The 20,802-nt window shown below is 41.6% G+C and overlaps 1 long non-coding RNA gene across 1 annotated transcript in view; it reads right to left on the bottom strand.

The window, feature by feature from the left end:
• Positions 1 to 20,802, bottom strand: part of LOC109928499 — a 24,542-nt gene that overhangs the window by 2,911 nt on the left and 829 nt on the right. The window contains exon 2 of the long non-coding RNA XR_007264284.1: positions 12,149 to 12,252. This is a non-coding gene — a long non-coding RNA (uncharacterized LOC109928499). The remainder of the gene's footprint in view (positions 1 to 12,148; positions 12,253 to 20,802) is intronic.

The raw sequence follows: 20,802 nt of genomic DNA, 5'->3' as shown, positions 1-20,802 counted from the left end.
CATATCCCCAGGACATTACATTGCCCTGGTGGGAATCAAATCCATATTCCCAGGACATTACATTGGGGTCCTGCGTTAAAGAGGTCCAGTGATATTACCGCTGCACCACTCCCCAGAAGTTAGACCATGTAGGAGTGAAATCAGGAAGTGCTTTTGTTTTAAAGAAACAGAACAGTTAATGAAAGTGGTAACTCTCTTCCTCAAACAGGGCATCAACTGGAGGTTCCAACACAGGAACTAAAATTCTTGTTAGCAAGGGCATCAAGAAATGGAGATAGGGTAAGAAAGTGGAGTTGCTGTGAAAGTTCAGTTATGAGATTATGGAATGTGTGGAGCAGGCTTGGGGACCCAATATGACCAGCTCCTCCTGAAGAGGCAAAGAGAAATGGCAGGTAGATGCAGACGAGGAACCAGTCAGCCTTGATCTAACTGAATGGCAGAACATGTTGGATGGACTGAATGGCCTACACCTATTCCAATATAACAGCTGGAGAGGTTGAATGGTCTGCTTCTGTTCTCTAAACCAGAATTGTTGGTGGGCCAATTACCAGATATTTGCCAGACAGACTGCCAGCTTGATATCAACACTGACTTGCAGCACAAACCATGGGATCTCTTCTGATTTTCTGACCTTCGTTCTCCTGGGTACTGCATGCCCAAGAACTCTCCTGCAGTGCCATGCCCACAAAGCATGGCACACAGCTTGCCAGAATAAATCTCCACCTCTGTCAATCATCTGCAAAAAAAAAATTCTGCAAAGAGAGCATGTTCTGACACATCAGCGAGTGACACAAGAGCACTTTCTCATGTCCTATTACCGATCCGTCAATGCTGTAATTCTCCTCTTATTGTGACAGACTGAGTAGTTCGACGAGAAAATGCCATCAGGGAATATCAAATGCTGCAAAGATATTCTCTCTGATAGAGGTCAAGACTCTGGTTGGGGAGGGGGAGGGTAGAATCACCGATGCAGGAACGCGACCTTGTATTTTTTTATATTTTTTTCATCCGATGGAATCATTTACGGGCCACTTTGCACATGTTCCCTCGGTTCCGAGCTGAGAGATACAATTACAGCCTAGATTGAGCTTTTGGGCAGGGATCCAATTTATGTTTCCATCTCAGAGACAAAAAAAAAGTCTTTTGGAGCCTGGGGCTGCTACTCGAGCTGAGAGAGCCTGACATTTTTACCACCATGATCCACCATGCCTGTCAGGTGGAATGAGTCTTTTGTCTTGGCATGCCACTCAAAAGCATTGCCTTTACAGCCTCTTAAGCAATATGGGGCTCATCAACCCAGGATATGGATGTCTCTAACCAGCTTTCGTCTGCTTCTGAAACATGACCTTTTACTGGTCTTGGAGCGCAGTAGGTCCTATTCTGACAGCAAGTACTGAGAAGCAAGGAGTCCGAGTACTACATATCTTGGAACAAAGTTTTTACCTTTTTATATTACTTTATTTCTTTCCATAGTTAAAGAACAGGGCAAGAACTAGGGGAAAGGAAAAGATGCATCTTTGTGTTATCAGACTTTTGAATGGACCTGTTTAATTTAATGTTGATCTCTTCTGCACCTTCTTGGCAGCATTGTAACCTGCCCTCTGTCCTGTTACCCTGATGCACTTGTACAGTACGACCTACCTGTAAAGTACGTAAGACAACACTTTTCACTGTACATCGGTACACGTGCCAGTAACAAATTAAAAACATAAACCTGTGCTCTCTTACAACAGTTATTCCTCCATTACATCTTTAATATCACTACCCTCTCTGGTGCTGCACTGATTGCTGGGTATAATATAAAAAAAATCACTCACTCAGTGAGGAGTCCATGGATAAAATCCATATTCCAATCATTCTGTGCAATCAGTGCCTAAACTTCTCAACAAGTGTCAGGTATGTCAGTTATTCTTCATGATAACACACCCCATGAACCCCGCTAAATTTTATTAGAACTGATTTGTTATAACTGTTTAAAAACAACGGATGATTGTAAAATTGGACCTTGACAAATTAAAGTTTGAAAGGGGTGGATGGTTCAGTGTATAATCTTTCACTTCTAGCAGCTGGCCCTAAATTCAGGGATAGGATAAAGGTTTCCCCTTGTATCTGGCTGCGAGGTTTCCATGCAAAATGAATTTGATCAGTTGTAGTCCAGTACTTGGTGAGTGCATGCACAGTTCTTCAGAGAAGCCTCAAGGATAGCTGAGTGAGGTGGGAGATGAAGCACATTGTTGGAACACTGTAGAAGGAGTTCTCCTTTTTTAAAACTGTGCTCTGACCCCAGGCTGAAATTGTTTCCTTCCTCCATTCTTGAAACATTGAGTAAGAAAGGAAATGAAATGGGACATTCCCCACTTGTGACTATGAAGCAAATGCTTAGGGAAAACTTTATATAAAATTAGGTTACAGAAACAAAGATGGGGAGCTGCAAAAGTGCAATGAGATGCCAAGTACTGACATTAATAATCGGTTTCTCTTCCTAAATGTTCTGCCAATGATGGGACATTTTTCTACATCATGAAGTATGAAATTGCTAACATTAATTGGATGTTGAATCCAAGCTATTGCTGATAGAGAATCACAGAAGGGTACTCAATTAAACCATTCAGAAACAGATGAGATAGGCTGGTTTTATATCTCACCTTATTCTCCACTGAAGTCAATAATAGCAGCAATCAAGTTGTACAACCAACATCCCATCTGATGTCATAGATATCTCAACCCAGGAAAGTTAGTTTGAGTCAATTCCAAGATGACTGGGGTCTGGAAAATGAACAGGACACCAGAATAGTAATTCTGGTGCAATGCAGTACAACTATGTAAGTAAGTAGACGTAGACTTCAAGCATTCAATGGCTTGGTGCCTGGCCAGTAAAGATAACTTCTAATAGAAACCAAAGCCACAGGAACAAGATGGTGACATGTTTGATCACAGACCAGAAAGTTCAACCGGTTTTAGCAACCAAAGGAAATGAGGGGAAGTCAGGATTCTTGTTTCTGTTATGGCTGCTTATTGCATAAGGACAGATTTAGGCTCAACTGTGAATTTTTTTTCCCTTTATTCATTCACAGGGTGAGGGCATCACTGGATAGGCAGCATTTATGGCTCATCCCTAATTGCCCGGAGGATAGTTAAGAGTCAACCACATTGCTGTGGGTCTGGAGTCACATGTAGGCCAGACCAGGTAAGGATGGCAGTTTCCTTCCCTAAAGAACATTAGTGAACCAGGTGGGATTTTCCAACAATCGACAATGGATTCACGGTCATTATTAAATTCTTAATTCCAGATATTTATTGAATTCAAATTACACCATGTGCCGTGGTGGGATTCAAACCTCGGTCCCTAGAACGTTATCTGGGTCTCTGGATTAACATTTCAGCGATAATACCACTCGGCCATCGCCTCCTCTGATTATTTTGTTTCCCTTCCTCTCCTAGGGATGGTTTCAAAATAAGAGGAATTCAGGAGAAACATCTTTAAGCAGACAGTGATAAGAATATGGAAGGTACTGCCATGTAGATAGCTTTAAGGGAAATCCAGATATGTACATAAGGGAGTAAAGAACAGAGGACTATGTCAATAGGGTGACATGAAGTAGGGTGGGAACAGGTTCAATTGGAGCATAAACACCTGCAGGGACCTTATAGGTCAGTTAAGTTGCAAAGTTAAAAATTCTGTGCATAATCCTCTAAAGTCCAATACTGTGCCATCCCTCACTGGCACTGACAGTTGGCAACTATAGGATCATAACCAGCAACATTCCATACCTTTTGCAAAAGGTTGGCAGGCAAGCTGGGGTGGGAAAGCCATCCATTGACAGTAATTGCAAACCTGTCAGTTGACAAAGGACATCACAGGCTACTGGGTTATGCTGGAGTCAGGAAAACAATTCTATCATTCATCATCCCCTATATATGACAAGCAGCATTATAACAGCTGTATCTTGATAAGTGTGTGACTAGTGTACCACGAAATTTAAAACTTAAATCAGGGCTTGTGTATTATGGAAGTGACTTGGAAATGTAATTGTGGAGTGGAATGATGTGCATTAATTTGATGGGAGCAGTACATTCTGCATAGACCCTTTCGAACCTGCATAGACACACTGCTTCACCACACTGGGCAAAGGGTTGCGCAACAGTAGCAATTCTTCTCCGAGGCATTCCTGATCTCTGCACTGGGGAATCATTTGCTTTTGAAAACCATTAAAGAGATGATTCTGCACAGTTCCCTCCTGAATGTGCCACCACGAGGATAGAGGCGTGAACAGAATTCAATTGATCTTTACACCTCGCTCCAAATGTCAGATATTTACAATCCAGCTAACATTTAACTCAAGGCTATTTTAAAACAAATTAAATCCAAGAAAGGGGGCAGAATATTGAATCAAAGCACTCAAAAAAGCCCACCATCAACCCCCCTCCCCACAGTGTTAGTACACACAAGCAACCATAATGTTCGGGAAACAAACATTAATTAATGTGTTTCTTAGAAATGACAGAACGAAGTTACAATCTTGTAGTCCTACAGCTGTTAGAGATCCCAAGAGTTGCTTTAATCCTGGGGTTTTGAGCAACCACCATTTCTTTTGCTCCATCATGCTTTCAGCTGACTTCTCTAAACTTGCCCCATTAGTCTCCTTCTTGCTCAAAATTCATCCCTTTGATCAAGTTTTTGACAACCATTCTCAATTTCTCCTTCGATGCCTCAGCATCAAATATTGTCCAATGGCACTCCTGTGAAGCATCTTGGGACATTGAACATCATTAAGTGCACTAGAAATGCAAGCGTTGCTTGCTTGCTTGCTGTTGTGGGCAATTAGAGAGGGGCGCAGTTAATTAGGGAGCAGTTACAACATAATTAATTGCAGTGCCCCTTGAAAAGACTCGCTCCTAACCACTAGTCAACAAAGTGTTTACTATAGAAGCCTGCCAACATTTGCTCATAATTCTTTGAATGTCACCTGGTTAAGGCCCCAGAGTACAGCCAGCCTGGAGACTAGGTAAGACACTGACAAAAGGTCTAGTAGCAGTTTAGAGAAGGTTTACTAGGAATGATCTCAGTATGGAGGGGACTGTCTCATTAGCAAAGGTTAAATAGGTTGGGACGCCACCCACTAGAATTTAGAACATTGAGAGGTGATCTCATTTTGACATATGGGATGGTTAAAGGGCTTGACTGGGTAAATGTTGAGGGGATGTTTTCCCTCTGGGGGCAGTCTAGGACCTGAGGACATAAAACTAAGGGGTGCCAATTTAATACTGAGATAGGGAGGAATTTTTTTTCCTCAAAAGATTGAGCGACTTTGGAACTCGTTGCCAGAGAGCTATGTGGGCAGAGTCCTTGTCTATATTTAAGGCTGAAATAGGTAGGTTCATAATCAATAGGGAATCAAGGATTATGGGGAAATGACAGAAAATTAGATACAAAGAATGTCAGATCGCCTATTGAATGGTGGAGCAGGCTTGAGGAGCCTAATGGCCTACTTATGTTCCAATTTCTCATGGTTCTTAAGGCATTAATCTGAAAGTATACTGATTGCTCAATGAATCAGAGGATTGTTACAGCACAGAAGGAGGCCATTCAGCCCACCATGTCTGTGCTGGCTCTCTAATGATTATCTCACATCATGCCATTTTCCAGCTAGCTCCCCAAAATCCTGCACATGGCTTTTTGAAAAGGAACTATCTAAGGAAGCATACATAAGGTCTAGGAGGATGCGAACTGATGGAGGCCTTGAAGTATATAAGGAAAGTAGGAAAGAAGTTAAGCAAGGAATTGGAAGGGCTAAAAGGGGTCATGAAAGGTCATTAGCAAAAAGGAATCCTAAGGCTTTCTATATATATATAAAAAGCAAAAAGAGGGTAATCAGGGAAAGGGTTGGCCCACTCAAGGACAACGGAGGGGATCTACGTGTGGAGCCAGAAGAGGTAGGTGAGGTCCTAAATAAATGCTTTGCGTCAGTATACAAACAGAAGGAATTGGTGGAGGATGATCCCAGGGAAGGGAGGGTCAAGTTTCTAAGCCAAGTTGCTATTAAAAAGGAAAAGATGTTGTCCCTCTTTAAAAGTATTAAGGTAGATAATGGGTTAGGCAGCACAGTGGCTCAGTGGTTAGCACTGCTGCCTCACAGAGCCAGGGACCCAGTTCAATTCCAGCCTCAGGCAACTGTCCATGGGGACTTGGCACATTCTTCCTGTGTCTGCATGGGTTTCCTCTGGGTGCTCCAGTTTCCTCCCACAGTCCAAATATGTGCGGGTTAGGTGGATTGGCCATGCTAAATTGCCCATAGTGTTCAGAGATGTGTAGTCTAGATGGATTAGCCATGGGGAATGTGAGGTTACAGGATAGGGGGTGAGTCAGTGTGGACTTGGTGGACCAAATGGTCTGTTTCCACACTGTATGGATTCTATGATTCTATGAAGATAAGTCCCTGGCTCCTGATGGGATTTATCCCAGAATAGATTGAGGGAGGCAAGAGAACAAATTGCTGGAGCATTGACACACAGCTTTGTATCTTCTTTGGCTACAGATGAGGTCCCAGAGGACTGGAGAATAACCAATGCTGTCCCATTGTTTAGGGGCAACAGGGATAATCCTGGAAATTACAGACCTGTGAGTGTCATATCAGTGACAAGGAAATTATTGGAAAAGATATTCAGGGTCAAAATCTTTATGCATTTAGAAGCAAATGGATTTATTGGCGTTAGACAGCATGGTTTTATGTGGGGAAAGTCATGCCGCACTAACTTGGAGTTTTTTGAGGTGGTGACGAAGATGATTGATGAGGGAAAAGCAGTTGATCTTGTCTACATGGACTTCAGTAAAGCCTTTGACAAGGTGCCTCATGGCAGACTGGTACAAAAGGTGAAGTCACATGGTATCAGGAGTATGCTGGCAAGATGGATACAGAACTAGCTTAGTCACAGGAGACAGAGGGTAGTGGTGGAAGGATGCTTTTCAGAATGGAGGGCTGTGACTAGTGGTGATTGACAGGGATCAGTGCTGGGACCTCTGCTGTTCGTGATCTACATAAATGATGTGGAGGAAAACGTAGCTGGTCTAATTAATAAGTTTGCAGACAATACAAAGATTTGTAGCGTTGTGGATAGTGAGGAGGATTGTTAGAGGATACAGCAGGATATAGATATATAGATCAGTTGAAGGCATAGACAGAAAAATCGTGCATGGAGTTTAATCCAGACAAATGTGAGGTGACGCATTTTGGAAGGGCAAGTTTAGGTGGAAATTATAAAGTGAACAGCAGAACCCTCTGTTGATATGTAGAGGGATCTGGGTTTGCAGGTTCACAGATCACTGAAGGTGGCAGCACAGGTAGATAAGGTAGTAAAAAAGGCTTATGGCATGCTTGCCTTCATTGGAAGGGGCACTGAGTATAGACAAGTTATGCTACAGTTTTATAGTTAGGCTACACTTGGAATATTGCGTACAGTTCAGGTCACCACCTTACCGGAAGATGTGGATGCTTTGGACAGGGTACAGAAAAGACTTACCAGGATGTTGCCTGGTATAGGGGATTTCATCTATGAATAAAGGCTGGAGAGATTGGGTCTGTTTTCAGTGGAATACAAGAGGTTGAGGGGCGACCTAATATACGTTTTGAAGATTATGAATGGCATCGAGAGTGGAAAGTATGAGGCTTTAGTAATTGAGGCTTCAATTACTAGGGGACACAGGTTCAAGGTGTGAGGGGGAGGAAGTTTAAAAGAGATGTGCGAGGCATGTTTTTCCACACAGAGTGGTGAGTGCCTGGAACACGTTGCCAGTGGAGGTGGTGGAAGCAAACACAATAGCAGTATTCAAGAAGCACCTGGATGAATACGTGAATAGGAAGGGAATAGAGGGATACGAATCCTGTAAGTAAAGACAGTTTTAGTATGGAAGGGCAAAATGGGTCAGCGCAGGTTTGAAGAGCCGAAGGGCCTGTTCCTGTCTGTATTGTTCTTTGTTTTTGTTCTAATTCCCTTCCAATTTTCTCGACTAACTTGCTTCCACCACACTCTTAGGAGTGCCTTCCTGACCTTAACCATTTGATGCGTGAAAAAGATTTTCATCATATCACTTTTGCTGCTTGTACAAGTGACTTTGTATCTCTGCCCTCTTGTCCTCAATTCTTTCACAGGTTGGCACATTTTCTATTTCCTCTTGTCCAAACCTTTTACAAATTTTAAATACTTCAATCAGATCACCTCTCAGCCTTTTTTTCTCTAAGGAATACAGGCCAAACTTCTCCAATTTACCTTCATAACAAATCCCTCATCCTGGAACCATTCTCATTAACCTCTTTTATACTCTCTTCAATGTCTTCAGATCCCTTTTAAAGTGAAGTGCCCAGAACTGAGGCTAAACTATTGTCTTGTACAAGTTTGCTCTTGTACAAATGTCACTATTAATAAAAGGCTAGGATACTGTATGCTTTATTACCAGCTCTGTCCACTTGTCCAACATATTTACTGACATTTAAATGAGTGAGTTCAGGTCCCACTGCTTCTGTACTCTCTTTAGATTTGTGCCCTTTTATACTGTCTCTTGGCAACCTATCTGCCCACTCCTCCAACTTGTTTATATCATTTTGAATTTCTACAACTATCCCCCTCACACATCACAAAGTTTTTGAGTTTTGTATCATCCGCAAATTATGAAATTGAGCCCTGTACACCAAGGATGAAATTCAGAAAAGCAGTGTATCTTACTGTATTGCATCAGCAAAGGGAGTGCAGCCAATCAACAGGAAAAGGCAATGCTGGTCTTACCACATTCTAGGAACAATGGTACACAATAATATCTTGCATCTGGTAGGATAGAGATTACACTTGGAAACATTTGAAATCCACAACCTGGTACTCAAACTCTTTTGATCCATTATTTGATTTTTGGACTTTTCTGACAGTCAAATTTTGCCAGACAACTAAACCTATTGTTTCTGCATCTTTAAAATATTTGTATTTGGCCTTGTCCTTAATTCAGATGTTCCTGCTCGGTCTATTCATGCCCATCTTTCCACTATCCGTGCAGCTGCCTCCATGTCACTGAATTCCTCCTTTCAATTCAAAGGTCTATTTTATGCTCCATAAAGTCCAAGTCTGTTCAAGACTTCGAATCAGTTCTCTGATCTGGGAAATTTGATACCTCTAGCACATCTCCAGATAGGTCAAATGAGCACTGGATCACTGGGGTCTCAACTCTAAAATCAGAAGTACTCATTGCAATCTTTCTGCTCAATTTATTGATATTTCAATGGTCAGTGCTCCTATTAAATTTCCCCATTCCTTGCTTTTCCATTCGTCACCCTTCTCTTTCTGGTCACCCTTCTCTTTCTGTATCTTCACTGCTTCGAAAGGGTGGAGATGGCAAACACAGAAAAAGGGAGTGAAGAAAACAAAGATAAATCAGAATAGCCTGGGGGCATGAGAAAACAAAAAGATAAGTTAACAGTTTATGTTATTAACCAGAGTTATACAGCACAGAAACAGAGCTTTTGGTCCATCTCATTCGTGCCAACCCGACATCAATCTGACCTAGTCCCATTTGCCAGCATTTAGCCCATATCCCTCTAAATTGTTCCCAATCATATACCCATCCTAATGTCTTTTAAATGTTGTAATTGTACCAGCCTCCACCACTTCCTCTGGCAGTTCATTCCATACATGCACCACCCTCTGCATGAAAAAGTTACCTCTCAGGTCCTTTTTAAATCTTTTCCCTCCCACTTAAGCCTAAGTTCTCTAGTTTTGGACTCCCCCACCCTATAGAAAAGAACTTGGCTATTCCCAAAGTGCTTCACAAACAAAGAAGTATCATTGCAAATGTGTTTCTTTGGCATTGCACAAGTTGACACTTCAGCGTGTATTTATTCAATCATATTCATTTTTTAATTTCCAAGGTAACACCTCCTGGCCTCTGCATCCTGTCATTTATATAGGGAGAATACTGAACGAGGAGGGTTAGCAGTGCATGTGACCATGGTACTGAAAGGGCTATTGGTGTTGGTGTCCCTACCTCTGGAGCAGGAGACCCAGGTTCAAGTTCCAATTGCTCCAGAGGTGTGTAATATCATCTCTGGACAGATTAATTAGAAAATTCATATGGTACAGACTTCCTGATGATGATTAGTCTGTCAAGGCATCAACCCTCACTGTCACAAAGGGATGCAAATCCTTGTGCCTTGCTTCATCTATCTTGGAGCAACAAGCAACAGAACAGTATTCTGGACGGGTTTACTTCTGCTCTTTGCTGAACAGCATTGTATGGCACTGGTGAAAGGGGCACAGAAAACAAACCAAGTTCCCAAATAAGTGTGAAGACCAGGGAAAAGGATTTTAAAAAAAAACCAAGGTAAAAGCATCAAAATATTTTTATTAAAAATAAATATTTTACAGTCAAGTGTGACCAGGGCCATGGCTGTTCAGTGTTGATGGGCCAATACTGATAAAACAGAGTATAATAACTAAAATTATGTTGCCTATCTTACAAAGCAATAAAAGAATGTCAAAACATTGACAATTCGGTTCTGAATGAATGTATGAATCATTTAATTTATATTGTTTACTTCTCTATGTCTCTTCCACTTTCTACTCCAAGGCTGCTGACCTTCCTTCACCCAAGCCTGAGACTAGACAGCAAGTGTCCAGTGGCACATCCCACTGCAAAGTGACACGCAGTGGAGCTCAGGTCAACCCTACCCCTATCTAACACACAAGTGTGCAAGCTGGGTCACAGGATCACAATCAGGAGCAGGAAGCATGGCTGAACTTTCTATTCTCATATTTCAGAGGCAGCCAGGCCAGTCAGCGGGCCAGAGATTAAAGTTGGTGCTATAACTCAGTACTACACCAAGTGTTGCAATTACACAAGAAGAACTAGAAATTCATCCTGGATGGTGGCGCAAAATGAGTGGTTTAATAGTGGTCCCACTATATACTGTGGCTGGCATTCAGTTTCTTTGCAGTCAATGGAATTAAATATTAGAAATTCAGGACAATGAGCAACTGGTCTGATACTGTTCACTTTGCATCATCCAAGTCAAATTTGTAGCCCCAAGCCTGTCAATCATCGGCTTGGATCTTCCCCTCCCAAGAAAGGACAGGAAGGTGACAGGAAGAGCAAATAATTGAGTGGGAGAACACTGGAAAGATCACTTCCCTGGTGACAGGAAGTAGGGTGTTAATTTGCAGGTGGGAAGACTCATGGTCAACCTTCCTGACCCGGCTGCCTATGGAAGCCTTTAAATGGTTAATTAACAACCATTTAAAGGCCTCATCCTATCTGGGCAGATTACTGCAGCTCCAGGTAGGACAAGGAAGAGACAGCCTAATAAGTATGAAACCAGTGAGGGCAGGCAGTCAGGCTGTTTTGAGAAGGGCTGTAGGGTATAGGTATCTTTCAATCTGAAGCAATTTGTGCAAAATTGAGTGGTTCTCCTTAGGGCAAGAGGGTGACCTCAGACCTACAGCCTGTGCCCTCGTCACCCCAAACAGCATTTACCTCTTTGACGATCCTCCACCTGAGGTCCAGGTAGTTCTCTCCCTGCAGCAACTACAACCTCTGCTGAGTTCTGGCAATGCAACATCCGATTAGCCAGCAGCCCTGGGCTGGCAGGACTTCCCACTCCATGTGTGTTATTTTGGTAGAAAGCCTACTGGCAGTTAATCAGCTGCCTGATTATTGTTTGATCCAATGGGCTTCCTATACAATGTGGGCCACAAACTATGCCACGATTGGACTTAGTCCACAAATGTTTGTACCTATTAATGATTTTGGTTCTAGTAACTAGGGCATAATTTCAAACAACAGTACTCCAAGCATCACTGCACACTTTCCTTTGGTTTGAAGAACACAACCTTTTGCCCTGTGATTCTCAGACCTAAGAAGCCACTGTCTGTTTAATCTCAAGGGTTCAACTTTGCAAACAAGTTCATCAAATGGCACTTGACCAAGTCTTTTTAGAATCTATGAAGAAATTATCAACCACACAACATTTCAACTTTCCATTAGCTCAGAACTCAACCAACTGTCAGACTTAATTTTCCTTCAACAAATCTGCAGCAGCTATCATTTACAAACATAAAATGGAAACATTAAATAAAAAGGTTCAAGGGGAGCTGCCTTGGTCAGCGCTCTTACATATGCACGCAGCCAGTTTCGGAGCAGCATTCAATAGCACTGAGCCCTGGCAGCAGGTTATCCAGTTGCCCTCAGTCAGGCCATGGTGTAGGGTATAAGGACACCTAAAAGAGGAAAAAAAATTACATTTCAAAAACAAAAGAAAAAATAAAGCTTCTATTTGAATTATGATCAGTAAACTCCAAGTCAATTATTGCAACTTTAAAAGTTGATCAATACTACAGATGTTAGAAATCTGAAAACAAAAACAGAAAACATTCAGTTTGGCTCTTCTTTGGAACTATAGTTTCCTGCTTTCTGTCCCCTCCCTTCTGGAACAGGGTGCCACATTAGCAGTTTTCCAATCCGCTGGAATCCTCCCAGAGTCCAGCAAGTTCTGGAATATTTTAACCACTCTCTCTCCAGCCACTTTAAAATCATTGGATGCTAGCAGTTCACGTCCTAGTGACTTGTGTGCCTTTAGTCCTGTTAGTCTGTCAAATACTTTGTTCCTTGTTATAGAAACTGTTACAAGATCTTTCTTTCCATTAGCATCTTGCTTGTGATATCTTTGAGACGTTTATCATGTCCTCCACTGTGATGACTAATGCAAAATATTGGTGTAATTGATCTGCCATTTTCCTGTTTCCTGTTATCAATTCCCAATTCACACCTTCCAATGGTCCCACACTCAATTTAACTACTCACTCTCTTTTTATATATCTGTAGGAGCACTTGCTGTCTATTTCTGTACTTTTTGTCAATTTGCTTTTGTAATTAATTTTCTCCCTTTTTATTAGTTTTCTAGTAATTTGCTGCTGGTTCCTAAAAGATTCTCAATCCTCTGGCTTACCACTAGCTTTTGCCACTTTGGATATTCTCTTTGATCATCTTTGCTAACCACAGGTGGTGCATCCTTTTCATTGAGTCCTTCTTTACGACCAAAATAAAATTTTACTGAGCGTTATCAAATATTTACTTCAATGCCTCCCGTAACTCATCTACTGACCTTCCCCTTCCTCTATTTTCCCAGCTAATTTCAGACATCTCTTTCTTCATAAATGTCTGTAATTGCTCTTACTGAAGCCAAGGACACAAGTTTGAGTGTGAATTGCTCTTCCTCAAACTGAATTTGAAATTCTACCATTGCGTGACCACTAGCCCCTGGAGGATCCTTAACTACGAGATGTCTTATTAATTCTACCTGATTACACATTACTAGATCTAACAGTCTGTTCCCGGGTAGGTTGTGCAAAGAAACAATCCCTGATGCACTTTACAGATTTGTCTTCTGCATTACCCTTGCCCGTCTGAATTGTCTAGCCAATATTCAAATTAAAATCACCCATTCAAAAAAATCATTCATTCAAGGGATGTGGGAGTTGCTGGCTGGGCCTGCATTTATTGCCCATTCCTACTTTCCCTCAAGGTGGTGGTGGTGAGTTGCCTTTTTGAACTGCTGCAGTCCATGAGTTGTAGGTAGACGATGTTATTATGGAAGGTGTTCCAGGTTTTTAACACTGACAGAGTATGACATTAAGGAGTCATAGCAAAGATGGAATCAGTGGGGAAAACTCCAATTTATATTTTGGCCTACAGTGAGCATAGTCTTTGGGGACCCATGGACGACTCCCATTTGGATTTCTTTCTGTTGCTGTTCCTTATCCACATCATGATCTTTGCACTTTTATTATTACTTACCATCACATTGATACCATCCTTCATTAGCAATGCTATCCCAACTACATTCCTTTTTGTCTAATCTTCCAGGATGTTGAATACCTTTGAATGTTCTGTTCCTAGTTGGATACCCTCCAGCCACATCTCTGAAATATCTATCAAACCAGATTTGTATCTTTCTACTTGTGTAATCTTGTTACAAATGCTGCATTCACTTAGAATGAACAGCCTAAAAGTCTGACATTTTTAAATTAATTTCTGGGATATGGACATTGCTGGCTGGCCAGCATTTACTGCCAGTTCCTAATTGCTCTTGAAGGCCATGGTGAGCTGCCTTCTTGAACTGCTGCAGTCTATGTGCTATAGGTAGACCCACAATGCCTGAGGAAGGGAATTCCAGGATTTTGATCCAATGACACTGAAGGAACAGTAACATGTTTCCAAGTCAGAGTGGTGAGTGGCTTGGAGGGAAACTTGCAGTTGTGTTCCCATGTATCTGCTCACCTCGTCCTTTTAGATGGAAGTGGTTGTGGGTTTGGAAGTTGCTGCCTAAGGATCTTTGGCGAATTTCTGCAGTGCATCTGGTAGACAGTACACACGGCTGCTACTGAGCATCAGTGGTGAAGGGAGTGGATGCTCATTGATGTGGTGCCTATCAAGCGGGCTGCTTCGCTGTGGATGGTGTCAAGCTTCTTGAGTATTGTTGGAGCCACACCCATCCAGGCAAGTTGCGAGTATTTGATCACACTCCTGACTTGTGCCTTGTAGATGGTGGACAAGCTTTGGGGAGTCAGGAGGTGAGTTACTCACCGCAGTATTCCTAGCCTCTGACCTGCTTTTGTAACTACTGTATTTAAATTTCAAGTCCAGTTGAGTTTCTGGTCAATGGTGACACCCAGGATGTGATATTGGGGGATTCAGTGATGTTACCAGCACTGAATCCCATGGGGCAGTGGTTAGGTTGTCTCTTATTGAAGATGGTCATTGACATCATACAAATGCCAGACAATGTTACTTGCCACTTCTCAGCCCAAACCTGGATATCATGAATGGTGCTGAACGTTGTGCAGTGAATATCCCTACTTCTGATCAATGACCTTCTCTCTGTCATAAGATGAAGCAGCTGAAGATGATTGGACACAGGACACTACCCTGAGGAACCTGTGCAGAAATTTCCTGCAGCTGAGGTGACTGACGTTCAATAACTACAACCATCTTTCTATAAAGGTATTATTACTTATTCTGGTTCTAATTTCTGTTGTATTCCTCTGCTTATACTTTCTTCCCCTTGCTGTCATACTTGTCATAGTTGGCCTCTTCTCCAACCTGCATCTCTGCTCTCTCATTCCTCTTTACTCTTTGACTACCCTTAAATTAATCCCTCCCCCCAACTAATTAGTTTAAAAACACTATCTATAGCGCAATTATAGAATCTGTAGGACACTGGTCTCAGTATGGTTCAAATTAAATCCATCCCAATGGAATAATTCTCTTTCCCCATTACAGTGCCAGTGCCTCACGAATCAGAACATATTTCTCCCAAACCAATGTTATACTTCCTCAGCACATCCTCTTTCCTAATCCTACCTACTTCGTTGGTACCTATGTGGACCACTCCCATTCTAAATAAAAAGCGAAAGAACTGTGGATGCTGTAAGTCAGAAACAAAAACAGAAATTGCTGGAAAAACTTAGCAGGTCTGGCAACATCTGTGGAGGGAAATCAAGAGTCAATGTTTTGGGTCGAGTTCTGAGGAAGGGTCTTGTGACCTGAAACTCTTATTTCTCTCCAAAGTTGCTGACAGACCTGCTGAGCTTTTCCAGCAATTTCTATTTTTGTTCATCCCATTCTAAATTCCTCTTCAGCCTAGAAGATACGTCTTGAATTTTGACACCAGGAGGCACAATATCCTTTGAATCTTTCTATTTTGTAAAATGGAGAAAAATATCTGTTTCTCTAACTAAATTATCCCTTATTACTAATACATTTCTCTTTTCTCCCCCCCTGTTGAATGGCCCTCTGGACCATGGTGCTGTGGTCAGTTTGCTCATCCACTCTGCAGTCCATGCCCTTGTCCACACCTCATATTTATTGAGCAAGGGCACCGGCTCAGGCTCTGCCAAAGCTAACTTCAAGATCCCAATACTTGCCTGACTCAATCACATGCACTGTTCCTGACCAGAAACTAAATTAATCTCACGGGTACTGCTGTGTCTTGAAACAGTGTCCAGGTAGTTAACCTATTCCCCAGTGTGGCGCAGTGTCACAGCTTGAATTTCAGCTAACCAACTCTGACCCAAAGTTCTTCAAGTAGCCAATACTTGCGGCAGTACGATCACCATGGATTGCACTGACATTCACCAACTTCCACATACTACAACTGTAACACATCACCTTGCCCAGTCATTTCTATTCTCTAATCCCGAATCAATTAACCTGGACACTAAATATTGTAAAAATCAATTTACTAACTGTATTCTTCAGTTCTAATAATGTCTTCAGATTTAAACCACTTGGCCCATCAAAAGAGGGATAAAAGTAACACCTACCAATAGGTTTCCCATTTTACTGTAATATCACACTTCAGCTCTGACAGGTAGAAACAGGACAAAGGGGCTCTCTGCCACTGCTTTTCATTGCCCATCGTTGCTCATGTCATTCTTATGTAGGTCTGCTCTCCCACTGTTTCACAGCAATGCTGACTTGATGCACACTCCTCCTAGTCTGAATGAGTTACGTACAATGAGTTAATTTTTGTGTGAATAAAAGCAACAGCCAATTTGCATATGCATGAAAAAGATGAATGAGCAGTTAACTATTCTTTTCCAGTGGTGTGAAAATATGAGGTCAAATAAAAACAGAACTTCTTGCTCTTCACCAAATAATGTCAAGGGAGTTTAACTTCCATTTGAACTGCGTACTGCTATGCAGGCTATCACATGAATACTAGCTTTGAAAGAATAGCATCAGGGTGGTCTCAATACTGGCTAGGGTGGAGCATGAGTCACTTTGATGATTCTAATAACCTCTCCTCCTTTTTCAGAGAGATTTGTTTACATTTGCAAAAGGCTAGTTACTGATGTGACACAATTAGAGGAGGTCTCGTTACACAGAAAATACTAAATATGGAGTGCTGTGTTAACACAGATTAAGGGGACCCTCAATTCTCAACACACACAAACGTAAACTATAAACCCCTTTAAATGCAAACACACACATGCTACTTCACAAATAGGACAGATGAGACAACAACGTAAGCCAAACGGAACAAATTCTGTGGATTGTGAGTACAGACAATGTTGGTGGAATAAAACGGCTTTCATGCAGTTCTTTTGGTTTTGATAATGATATGATGTCGATTGGAGACTGAGAATATCCTCAGTTCAGTAGCAAGCAGTTAGACCTAAGTTTTTGCTTGAATTAGAAATTTGACTTTTCTGGAGGTGAGAAGAAGGAAAACCTACCTTTACTTCAAATTTTCTGGAATTTCAACTCACTTACATGCTTACAATCTGAGTGGGACTTGAATCAAAAACATTAAGACTAAAATGAGAATGCCCTCAACTAGCAGCTACAACACAAAAGTATCCAGGGTGTGTTTGGTTAACACTTCGAAATATAAACAAAATGTTCCTCTGTTGTAAAGACTAGATATATTTTTGGAAAACAAATTAGGAAAATGGAAGCTTGGATACTGCTGTGTTGTAGAGAAAAGACAATGTGTATTTTTTTCCCCACAACTCCAAAGGTCAAAAGTAGAACCACTTGCTGTTCATTCATTGGTTTCACGAGGTCATGTAACTTTTGGAGATGCTGGATTTGATACCTGTTGTTGACAAGCTGACCTTTGCTTTGAAAACAGTCTAGCAACAGCCTTTGGATTTTTAAGTTACAGCCAGAGACCTAAGGGGCATTTCACCTCAGATCTCCGGAAATTTGAAGCAAAGGCAGATTGTCCTTCTTCCCAAGAAGTTATTTCTTGATTGTATACAATATTGAGATAGCGCAGAGTAGGACACGAACAGGCCCTTCAGCCCACCATGTCTGTGCTAACCATGGTTCTATTCTAAACTAATCCCATCTTGCCTGCACATGGTCCATATCCCTCCATTGTCTGCCTGTTCACATCGCTGTCTAAAACTGCTACTGTATCTGCTTCTACCACATCCCTGGCAATGTGCTCCAGACACCTACTACCCTCTAAAAAATAAAATTCCTCGCAAATCTCCTTTAAATTTTCCCCCTTTTTTCTTAAATCTGTGCCCTCTAGTGTTTGACATTTCCACCCTTGTGAAAGAGATCCCAACTATCCACTCTATCCGTGCCTGTCATAGTTTTATATATTTCTATCAGGCTGCCCCTCAGCCTCCAGCACTGACAAAACAATCCAAGTTCTCCAAACTCTCCTCATAGCTAAAGATCTTGGATATGTGAGATGTTCTGCATGATTAAAAGTTTGTTGTTTCTTAAACTATGTTCGGCTTCTTTCAATCCTCTTCCCGGCAATCAAGCAGTGTGTGATTGTCAGGTTGTTGAACAGTGAGATGTATCCAACAATTGCATAGCACAGAAGGAGGCCATTTTCCCCCATCTTATCTGGGCCAGCTCGGAGAAAGGACTATCCAATCGATCATATACCCCGCTTTATATCTCAAAGCCATATACGTTTAAAATTTCCCATATATAATATATAATGTATGTAGATATAACATGAATATGTATGCATGTGTGCGTATGTGTGCCTGTATATATATGTTTGTATACACAACATCCCTGTTTTTGAACTGTTGTTGAGCTGAACCCATTGGGAATGAGTTAGGACTGATTAAAGTCTTCCCACCAGACCTTGCAACCTGCAGGCAGAGGAGATATCTATCCCATCAGTCTGGACGGGGTTTGCCACTCAGAAGTATCGCCCCTGATTACTAACCCACGCTGGCAAAGAATAAAGTGACAGCATACTTCATCCAGAAAGCTATTTTGACTTGGGACCTCTTCTCACTGCTGTGCTATAATGCGCAGTTGGCATTACTGAATTAAACGGATTACAATACCCCAGTAGTTTTTTATATTTTAAAAGTAAATTGTCAACTGTAAGCACTTAAAATCCTCACGGGTGATATGTTATTAAAATTATATTGAAGTTAATTCTGGTTTTTGTTTTAAATGCAACGTAAGTAGCAGCCTATGCACCACGCCCCTCAAAAAACACACCCCTCTACCCTAGTGCATTGTCCTGCTCGTGACATCACATGTAGAACCTTGTCCGTTGCTTTTCTCTTCATATACCAAAATTGCTTCTGTGCAAAGAATGGATTACACGCATTTTGCAATAGAGTTTTAGTGCCCCTTCAGTATTAATAAGTTAGGGTAGAAGCTAGTTGCTGCTGTCTTGAAAGGGTGCTCTTACTGCAGATCTTTGATTTTATTTTGAAAGAAGTTACCTTTGGTTGCAATGTCTGCGCTCCAGTGATGCTTTGTATTTTTCCCCCACCTGATTGCAATATAGATGTCATGCAGTGAGATTCCCCAGTGTTGAAAAGATGTCTGCTGTGCAAATGGGTATTCTCCCACAGTATTGGGGGGTTGGCTAGCTCAGTTGGTTGGACAGCTGACTTGTGACAGTCGTGCCAACTTCTTGGGTCCAATTCCCACACTGGCTGAGGTCACCATGAAAGACTCTTCTTCTCAACCTTCTTCCCATTACCTGAGGCATGGTGACCCTCAGGTTAAACCACTGTCACAACTCTCTAATGGGACAGCAGCTCCAAGGTCTGGTAGGTCAACGGGACTTTACTTACTCTCTCAGTACCAGAGTACAGCCACGTATAGGGGCTCAGTTCATCCTTGTTGGCTGCACTCCGTAAATGTAACCAGCCAGATAATAGATGTTCGATCACCATGGCTCATGGAAGTAAATGAGTGAAATGGGTCTTGTGTGTTAGGGTTCGTGGTCTCCAAATGAACACCTGAGCCCAGCAGTACGCAGGGTGCAGTTCCCTGACACAGGTATAAAAATAGAGTGAGACACATAGTATTTACACAATATCAAGATATACTTTGGCATATATCAACTGAAATTAAACACAGGCAGAAAAAAACCATTTGGCCTGAGTGGTCTCTGCTATTCAGTTTATGCTCCACAGGAAGATTTATTACTGACCATCTTGTTTTTATGATCCCTGGTTTTGGTTTTCCAAACAAGTGAAGTCATCTGCGCTCTATGACCCTATCAAACTCTTTAAACCTGTCATAATTTTAAAAACCGCTGCCCAGTCATTCTTCAGCCTTCTATTCTAGAGGAAAAAAAAACTTAATTCTGTTTAGTCTTTTATGGTAGGTGTAGTCCCTCCATTATGGTATCACTGTTGTAAATTATTTTTGCACACAACTTTTTTTTATACCATGGAAGACCAGAACTGTCTACTGTATTCCACATCTGGTCTAACCAGGTTTTGTGCAAACTTAAAAACTTCGCTGTTTCTAAATTCTGTCTATTTAGCAAATAACCAAAATGCTTGATTTGCTCTTTTTGTTATGTTAGAACAATCATTTTATAAACGGCCTTGTAGCTCACCAATTTGGGTACCTGTGTACTGAACCAAGTAGTACTCGCAAAGCGATCTTGCGCATTAACAGGTTCAAAGGTTGAATCGGATTGTTGCAAACAGAAGGGCAGAAAACAAGTGCAAGTGATTCTTAGAAGTGAAAAAGATTCATGAAATCCATAATGAACATTGAATATAATGAAGACAGCATCCCAGGCAGCAAATGCCAATTTGTAGGCAAACATAATGATTTCATAAAAGGATTAAATTCACAAAAAAATTGAATCAAAAGTCTATTCTCGACAGGATAATGGAAGATTATAGGTGAAACAGAAGTGACATTGGTATCTGAGACAACAAGGTGCAGAGCTGGATGAACACAGCAGGCCAAGCAGCATCATAGGAGCAGAAAGGCTGACGTTTCGGGCCTAGACCCTTCATCAGAAA

This window comes from Rhincodon typus, chromosome 20 (genome assembly GCF_021869965.1).
Source record: "Rhincodon typus isolate 14 chromosome 20, sRhiTyp1.1, whole genome shotgun sequence".
Taxonomy (NCBI): Eukaryota; Metazoa; Chordata; class Chondrichthyes; order Orectolobiformes; family Rhincodontidae; genus Rhincodon; species Rhincodon typus.
This window is presented reverse-complemented; position numbering and strand designations above follow the sequence as displayed.